The sequence below is a fragment of the Hippocampus bargibanti genome, linkage group LG01, assembly GCF_051943395.1.
Source record: "Hippocampus bargibanti isolate YZ-2025 linkage group LG01, ASM5194339v1, whole genome shotgun sequence".
Classification (NCBI taxonomy): domain Eukaryota; kingdom Metazoa; phylum Chordata; class Actinopteri; order Syngnathiformes; family Syngnathidae; genus Hippocampus; species Hippocampus bargibanti.
The window spans coordinates 35745196-35755289 of record NC_142734.1 but is presented as its reverse complement, the minus strand read 5'-3'; positions in this window follow the sequence as shown (position 1 = coordinate 35755289).

The window sequence follows — 10094 nt, the reverse complement described above, 5'->3', positions numbered from 1 at the left end:
TGTGCATGTCAGTGTTGAAGAAAGTCGTCAGCGGTTGTAAAAAGTCCATTCAGCGAAAATACGAATGCTATTAAAATGTAATTGTGGTCAGGTATTTTACTCCGTGATAGCTAAGACGTACTGAAGGTAGTTAAACATCTTCGTCAGGAAGTCAAATTTCACCTGTTCTTTTCAGAAATATTGCCAATGACAGAATTGCAGTTCATGACTGTACACGTCAAAGGGTTGATCTTTTGCTAAATGTCAGCAAAGGCGCTCAGAGGGAAATCAATATGTGGCGTATACACTTCCTGTTTGCCTGCGCTCGTATCTGGAGTTTCAATGCTCTTGCCAAACCATATCATTTATGTTCATATTAAGAACTGGATTTGACCCAAATCATCATACACATTAGAGAAACTTCTATGACGAATACATTCTCCTTGGCAGAGACTATAATGTTGAGTGATTGAAAAAGTGAAATGAAACGGAACTTAATGATTTCAATCATAACCACAAAATCTTTTTAAGACTTTAACATCACACCAGAGAAACTTTTATAGATATTTAAGAGGTCAAAGTGTTGTTGTTGTACGAGGCACTTTCAGCTGTCTTAACACTATGTCCCATTGATGAAGAACAAAGGGCTTTACAATGACTTCCTTATGCAGTTTGCTTGCTAAGTGAGTATTTTTGAAATTATACAGGACCTTATGTGGTGACCTCCCCCCAAAGTGGCAGCTGAGTTGCGATCTGGTCTGGTAGTGTTTAGCATCCAGTGGTCAGTGGTGAGTTCTCAGTTTAATCTGGACGGGCGAGAGTCCCCCGCGTGTAAGAGTTCACCGCTAAGGTCGGTGTGTAATCACTCATAATTGAGGATGGGGGGGCCCACACTCCCACAAGGGGACCATATGGATGTGTTTGTGTGTGTGTTGGATCACATAATAAGGCAGGCAGTCTTTATGTTTGTCTCGCCTTCATGAGGATATTATCTATTTATCTGCTGTGGATTCTCACACAATGTCGACCCAGTGTTCAGATGGTTGGGTTACCTTATGCTTGGCCCATTTTATAGATGTACTTTCCTTTTAATCTCAATTTCTTGTGGGTAATGTACAACAACAAATTGCCCACCTCCCACCCCAAGACAAAATCTTGGTATATTTGGTAATTGGTCTATTTAAAACAATCATAAAGATGCTGAGACAATAATATGCTGACATTATCGATAGATACAAAATGGGAATTCTGCATTTTATAAAATGGGTAGCACACAGAGGTCTTGTCAACACCGGGATATTTGAGCCAATCACAAGCTTGAAGGCACTGCCAAATATTAACTCATTCACTGCCACAAGTGTAAAAAAAATTGTCCACTCTAGTGCCAGGTTTTTTTGTCATTGTGACTCGAATTCTAAGACCCACAGAATATTGAGCTTTAGGACTACGTAAACATTCAATGCAGCATAAGAAACCTTAAACTCTCTTCTTTCATCAGAAAAAAAATAGTTACTTAAATTAAATGTGTCTGGAGTTTTATGAGGTTGAAATGGGGGCAGCTGTCCGAAATACAATGTTATACATACATATTGGTTTATTTCGGGCTTTAACAACAGCTGAAGCTGGAACAAAGCACTAACATGGAAAAAAGAGAAATGCTGCCCCTTGTGGAAGGGAAAAAAACATTGCCAAAAGTCTGGCCAGCGCTTTATCGGCACCCCAGCAAGAAAAAACAAAACCCGAACTAATTCTGGAATGACGCTTGGCTTCATATTTTCAATTCCTGAATACATTCGTGAATGGCAATGAATGAGTTAAAAACAAGATGGAAAAGTGTCAATCAAGACAACATTTGTTTTCCAAAAGGTAAGATCTTTTTTTGAGTCGACATACCGACTTACAATTGAAAGAATATGACACAGAAAAAAGATGGGAATTATTTTATGTTCTCATAATATACTTTTTTTATTGATGTAGATATTTTAGTGTGTTTGTGAATGTGTGTCTGCACGTATATCTCTGTCTATCCTACTGTGTTTCTGTGCTTCTCGAACATTTCCTGCGCGCTGTTGTTGTCTTTCCTGCCAGGCATGTCCTGTTTACCGTCCACTAAAGCAAGAAGTGATATCCAAACAATAATCAAGGGATGGAAAGCAAGTGTGGTCGTGTGTGTCCACTCAAGGAGGACAAGGTGATGATGGCTACGTGGTTCCTACAACATGCCGAGGTCAGCGGTCTGCCCTGCAGGTTACCGATCTCATGCACCCTCGATTACTTTGTGCTCAAAATAATGTGCTCACACGCACACACACCGGCTGTCGTCTATCACCTCTTGACCTGTAGATCATGGTCCCTAATGTTTATTTTCTGATTAGCACCACCCTTAAGGACATCTATCATCGCTGTCAGAACATAGGGAGAGGCTGTTTGTGTGTCTTTGTATTACGACAGGACCTTAAAGGACAACCGACGCCTTTGGACAAGTTGTGTCCATAATTTGTAAAATGGCTTCAAATGACTTCTACTTAGCGTATTTTACAAAGATTCCACCGCATATATTTTAAGACTGCCGCTGAATATTCCGGAAGTCTTGTTTTTGAGTTGGTGACGAGTCCGTATGTGACGTCACTGAAGGAACACACCTGACCGAAAAAAAAGGACACATTGTAGCAGTCCTTCCATCACGTCAATGCTTGTTTGGTCGGAAAACCTCGTGTTGCACCAGAAAGAGCCAGAAGAGGGCGTCCAAGCTCCATGTAAGAAATTTATCAGCCTGTGGAAACGTGCTGATTAATTCCTCACAGGAGCTCGGTGGCCATTTTGTGCCTCTTTTTGGGTGAGATATTTCCCCCCAATGTTGCCTCAAAATAGCATGGAATAAATTCTTTAATCGATTGCAAACATGTATGCTTTCCTCTTCAGAACTATTTGAATCATATTCATAACTGGATGTGTAACAAGTAAGCATATTCGTCACGAAATGGGGGCGGGACTTTCTGAAAATGCCCAATTCGCAGCTCAATTTTTTTGCAGATTTTGGACACTTTGAGTCATTTTTATCTGTGTTTTGCATTTGAATAAAAATATCATACTGCGTGTTTTGGGTATTTTAGATGCTATAAAACGTTTTTCTGATGTCAGTTAGGAAACAAAAAAGTGACGTCGGTTGTCCTTTAAGAAAATGTCCTGATCGTCACCCCTAAATTGAAGTATGAGGAATGGACACCATATATTGCATATAAAATGTACATTCTCTGTCTCTATTTTTTTTACCCCATTCTCATTTCTGATTCCTCGCAGTCTATGTTTTTGCACTCACACTTTTTTTATGTTCCCCTTCTCGGGCCCGTTGACCTTCTGAGTACTCTGTCCCACTTGACTTCCGACCGTAAACCTCATGACCTGGCTTTCTCAGGTGCATTAATAAGAGCAGTAAAGATTGTGGTTGGGTGTGCGTAAATGTGCGCGTTCACAAGAGAGTGAATATCCAAGCAGAAACTTGGCTAGGGGGTTTTAAAAAGGGGAATTTGACTGGACATCGATTGTAAATCAGCTGTGGTTTAAGTTCCCGTTGTGGGGTAAGATTTGTGTGTCATAGTCTGCTAGTGTGACACACATAAACACACTGGTACTGTATATCTAATTATTTTAGTAATTGTTTGCATGCAGGCATAAACCGGAAAAATATTTAGGATTTTTGTGGATGAATTACTGTCTTTTAGTTTATAAGGCACACCGGAGTATAAAACGCACCACCAATGAATGCTGTATTTTCAAACTTTTTTCCATATATGAGGCACACCAGACTATAAGGCACACCATCATTGATTGACAAAGTTTTTCAAGTATAATATATAAATACAGTAAAGTCTCGTTATATCGATATCGGATATATCGATAGTCCCGGTTATATCGATACTATTTCTATGCACGCACGGAGAAAATTACATGCAAACAGGGTCGGATATATCGATAGTCCCGGTTATATCGATATTCTTTCGGACTCCCTTGAATATCGATATAACGAGACTTTACTGTATATAAAAACCAAACATTGTCCAAACATAAGGCACACCACATTATAAGGTGAAGTAGAGCCGTTTTCTTCTTCTTCTTCATTTTCTTCTTCTTTTTCTTCTTCTTTTTCTTTACCTTATTATTATTATTATTATTATTACTGTTGTTTTTTTTATTATTATTATTATTATCTCACCAAAGAGAGTTCTACACTTTGAGTCATTCTCAAATTAAATTTCGTGGAAAGATACTGCGCAAGAAGTGCATCAAGGCTTTGAGATTTACACGTCTTTTTGGCTCCTCGCGAACCTGTAATCATGATCTTTGATGCGCTGCAGCATTCCCCATTGGCGAATATCAACACGAAGCTGAAACCTGGCTTTGAGGGGGGTTGTGGCATTTGACCGTGAGTCATTCAAGCATGAAGACCCGTGCCCAGAATGGATAAAAGCATCAAGTCGAAGACCAGATGGGAGTGTTAATTGTGACGGACAACGTTATATCCACTTTTCTAAATGTTTTTGGGGTCACCAGAAGATTGATGTCAAGGAGAGTACATTCACGTTTGTTGTTGCCTCAGGCACTTTTCATACAGCGAGGGTTGTTTTAAAGTGCTCTATAAATACAGTTGAGTTGAATTGAAAGTGCATTTGACTGCGGTGGAAGTACTTCAAAAGAAAAAAGCTTTTCTGGCACACCTTGCATTTTTAAATCTAAAACGGCCCTACTATCGATGTGCATGTAACGCTGTTTTTCATCCATTTTTGAAGTTCTGTAAGAAAGTGGATCATTTTGACAACGTTGTCTGTAAACAAATATTTTCCAAAAGTCCATAGAGGTTATATTTGTGGTCTGTTTTACTTTATCTATAGCCAACCACTACGGGGCCAGCCAAAATATTAAGCGCTTACGTGCACATTCACATGTGAGTTACACATCATTTGTCTTATCGTCTCCGTCTCCTGAGGGAACGTGTTGAACTATTTGGGCATGTGGTAAAGAGAGATTCAAGTACCGGTCTGTTCTTCATCTGCACTGGAGGTGTTCGATCCCGGAGAGATAAAAAAAACAAATCCTTCAGTTTCTTTGTGCAACACTGTTTTTACTTCACTCGATGTTGCGTGGGTGCATCATTAAAGGACAACCGACGTCACTTTTTTTACGGTTGACATTTTTATTTTGTTATGCTTAGAATATCTTGTTTTCTATCCTTTCATCCCCACCCCCACCCCATCCCTTTTCAATTGCTGCTGTGGACTGCAAATTTCCCCATTGTGGGACGAATAAAGGTTTTTTCTGATTCTGATTGATTCTGATTGTTTCCTAACTGACATCAGAAAAATGTATTATAGCATCTAAAATACCCAAAACACACAGTATGATATTTTTATTCAAATGCAAAACACCAATAAAAATGAAGTCATTTTTAGTGTCCAAAATCTGCTTGAGAATCAAAACAATGGCTCCAGATTCGGAGAAGATACTTCCTTGTTACTCATCCAGTTATGAATATGATTCAAATAGTTCTGAAGAGGAAAGCATACATGTTTGCAATCGATTAAAGACGTTATTCCCTGTTATTTTGAGGTATCTGAGGGGGGAAATGTACCACTGAAAAGAGGCAGAAAGAGGCGACCTCTTGTAGACATGACAGTGTATTGCGTTTCCACAGGCTGATAAATTCCTTATATGGAGCTTGGACGCCCTCTTCTGGCGCAACACGAGGTTTTCAGACCAAACAAGCATTGACGTGATGGAAGGACTGCTACGATGTGTCATTTTTTTTTTCATTCAGGGGCGTTCCTTCAGTGACGTCACGTACGGACTCGTCACCAACTCAAAAACAAGACTTCCGGAATATTCAGCACGAGTCTTAAAACGTAAAATATCGCTATATGCAGTGGAATCTTTGTAAAATACGCTCAGTAGAAGTCATTTGAAGTGATTTTACAAATTCTGGAGACAACTTGTCCGGAGATGTCGGTTGTCCTTTAAATATGATAGAGACGCAGCCACGACCAGCAAAAAAGTTGGATCATAAAATATTTTAATCTTCACTGCAATTATATTCTATAAAATGAAGAGTTCTTGACATACTCATACATAGTACATGAGAAAAAGGCGCTCAATACAAAATCTAATTTACAGCATCTCTGTTTGAACATTTTTCGACATACTCGAATGTTTGAAAATTGGGGAGCGTCTGCACAATGTTTGAAAACAAAAAAAAAATCCAACGGCATGATCAAAATATTGGTAATCTGTATTGTATGTACATTTGTTCGCTCTTACAAATTGTATTGGTTGGTAATGGCCTTTTACCAGGCTTTACCTCGGACCTGAATGTGGTCAAGCAGTATAAAAAATAGATGGATTGCGCTCTTTTGAGTGGCAGTCAACATTCTTTTTTTTCCAAGTCTCATTTCTTTGAAGTGCAGCCATTCTTCTTGTGATACATGCAGACTGAACCACGCTGATGTGTGGTGGGTTGCACTCGCCTCAATGGAGGAATCGGAGGGGCAGACTGCAAAGACATAGGTCAACCACACCCACATACATGTCTGCACACGCAAAGACACACAGCCTATTGTGTCACTTAATTCCACAAAGTCAGTCTACCGGTGGGTCCCTCAGACTCCCCGGGGACTTGCAGATTAGCTTTGGTCACTAAGCCCCCCACAAACAGACCCGCCCGAACATCCACTGTCAAAGTTCTGCCTTGCGCTGACAAAATGCATCCTCATTCAGATGAGTCGGTGAACAGTGATGGGGTTCCGTGTTGTCTATGCACACTTGCACGTGCACATGCACACACAAGCTAGCACACAAAGAAAGAAAGAAAAAGAGGTCGTGGCAGTGATGGAGATCGTGAACCCTGATCTCCATCACAAGTTTCACAAGTTTACTGGCACCACTCTGCTTTACATTGGAGGACCTTAACTCATTCACTGCCAGACGTGCAAAAATGTGTCCAATCCAGTGCCAGGGTTTTTGTCATTTTCACTCAAATTCCAGGACCCAAAGAATATTGAGTTTTAGGACTAAAAAAAGAAGATCATTCCTAAATTATATGGATCTGGAGTTATCTGACCTTAAAATGGGGGCGGCTTTACAAAAAGCAAATGCTGCCCCGTCATGAAAGGGAAAAAAACATTGCCGGAGGTCTGACCAGGGCTTTATCGGCGCCTCCTGCGCAAGAAAAACCAAAACCCAAACAATTAATATGAAATAAAATAGTATTTATTTTGATCTTGTGGACGCTTCTTTTGCCTAGTTATCACTAATTAGCCATTGAGCGGTTAAAAAAAGCTAAACTTGCCAATACTAAATGTCTTTGGTCACATGAATATTTTATTTCATGGAGTCAAAAGACCAGAATGTAGAATTAAAATCCACTCAAAACACAACCCAAAAGATTCTAAAGGAGAAGTAGAACTAAAGCAATCAAATAATAAGTGAAAGTAATAGGAGATGACTGTGGATGAGAAGAAAAGCCCTTGGATTTCAAAATATGTGAAGAAATGATTCAAGTTAAACAGAACTGGAATGCCACAGAAACACCCGCACAAACCATACAGGATATTAAGTTCGTGGTCAGCAGACGAGATTGACACAACTACGCACGCACACATCTAAACGTTGACCTTAAGAAAAGTAATCTCCCAGCAGAAGCCAATGTGGTTTTAACCTCTGACCCCATGACATCTCGTCTTGGTTACCACGCTGTTAACTTAACCGCTGAAATAACGCTTTGTGATTCTTGTGGTCAACTTGTAACCGGCCACTCATTTTTTTTTTTGCGGTCAAACCAAGTGAAAGGAATCCCTCACGTGAATATAGGTCACATTTGATTTCATGACATTTGCTTTTAAATCGGAGTGAAGTCAAAGAAAATGGCCGCTTGACATTACCAAATAGCTTGTTCTCATAATACAACCGTCTCCTCTGCTGAGAGACATTTTCAAGCACACAATGTGCACTTTTCTTTTAGTTTTTTCCTCCCTTACTTATTACTACTAAATTGTAGTTGGGTTTTACATAGAATATGTATTTTATGTGACCTATTTAATATGATGAAGTTGAAACAATCATACCGGGATTTTTAAACATAGCAGATCAAAGTTACCCTAACTTGCTCAGACAAATTGCCTGCCAAAGCAGAATTTACAGAAAGAGATTGGAGATTATTTTTTTTTTTTCTACTCACTTGTTGTCCCCTATAGACCAGCCTTTAAGAAATAATGCGTTTCAAAGCTGGTCTTTGGACATGATATAAATCATAGATCTCCTGGCGAAAATGTTCCCATGTTGTATTGCGCAACAGGAGCAAGATGAACATGAAATGTGCTTTTCCAAAATGTAATACAGTGATCCCCCTCTTCTTTGCGGTTGACTAATCGCGGTTTCAGTGCATCGCAGATTTTTTTGCAGGAAAAGAAAAACGTTGAGGAAAAAAATTGCCAAATGACTCAGTGGTTTAGTACATGGCTGCCGCTTGATTGGTTCCCAGCGTTGACGTTTGATCAGTCTAATCAAGTGTTTGCCTTAATCAGGGATTTCCATTTAGTGTATGTGTGAGTATGTATGTGTGGCTGGGGGAAGTATTTGCGAGAGAGAGATATCAGGGGTAGCGGGCATCCCCACTTCGCAGATTTTCACATATTGCGGGTGGTTCTGGGCCCCATTAATTGTGATAAACGGGGGATGACTGTACTTCATCTTATTATAAAAAATATGACATACATTTGATGCATATTTGAGAAACATCAATGTCTTGTTAACTAACGCAAGTCATTGGTTCAGTCCAATCATGTTCAACAAAAAAGAATAGTCCACAATAAATGTGTTTTTTTTTTTAAGTATGTGTGTGTTGGTTTGGGGAGGGGTCTAATTTTCGGGGGGGAAAAAACATCCCTTGAATATTTTCACTTTTATGTAAATGAAAACAGCTGACAAGTCTCTTTTACACTGTACACTCATATCAAAAAGGTCAAATCAACTTTATTCATATGGCCGTTCATCACCAAAACGTCTGAAAGGGCTTCATATGCCCACAGTTGACAAATATTAATGGCATACCTTGATCTTAAGCCCCAGGAGAGCAAAGAAAAACTCCAAATACCTCATCGGATGAAAAATGAGAAACCTCCCAAAAGGGCACCAGACAGGAGAATCCCCCTTTCCTGCATGACCGGCTGCTATGGATGTCGAGTGGGCAACATTTAAAGGACAACCGACATCATTTTTTTGTTTCCTAACTGACATCAGAAAAACGTTTTAGAGCATCTAAAATACCCAAAACACGCAGGATGATATTTTTAGTCAAATGAAAAACACCAATAAAAATGACTCTCCCAAAACTACTTCAAAATGATCTGAGAAAGTTTCCCTTTCAGAAGGTCCCGCCCCCTTCTTCGTGACATCACGCCAAGACGTCTTGCCTTGCTCGAGAATCAAAACAATGGCTTCAGATTGGGAGAAGATGCTTTCTTGTTACGCATCCAGTTATGAATATGATTCAAATAGTTCTGAAGAGGAAAGCATAAATGTTTGCAATCGATTAAAGAAGTTCCTCCGGGTCATTTTGAATGATGTGTAGCGTCCCATAAAATGCAGAAGATGGCGACAAAGCTCCGTTGGAAATGGGCTGATTTGTCTGCTGGGAATTTGTGTCAGCGAATATCAAATAGTAGTCTTGGCGCAACACACAACGATTCACCATCGCGTTATTTATGTGTTTTCCTTCTAATTTCGTCATCAACACGGATAAACACGAAGTTTTCAGACCAAAGTACCCAAAATGCATTGTGTGTCGCTTTCTCGGTCAGGGGCGTTCCTTCCGTGACGTCACGTCAGGACTCGTCACCAAGTCAAAAACAAGACTTCCTGAATATTCAGTGCGAGTCTTAAAAGGTAAAATATAGCTATATGCGGTGGAATCTTTGTAAACTACGCTCAGTAGAAGTCATTTGAAGCCATTTGACAAATTATGGACATAACTTGTCCGGGGGCGTCGGTTGTCCTTTTATACAATGTTCCACAATACAATGTTCGAATAATATGAACGTCCAAAAAGAAACATTGCTGGTAGATGCCTC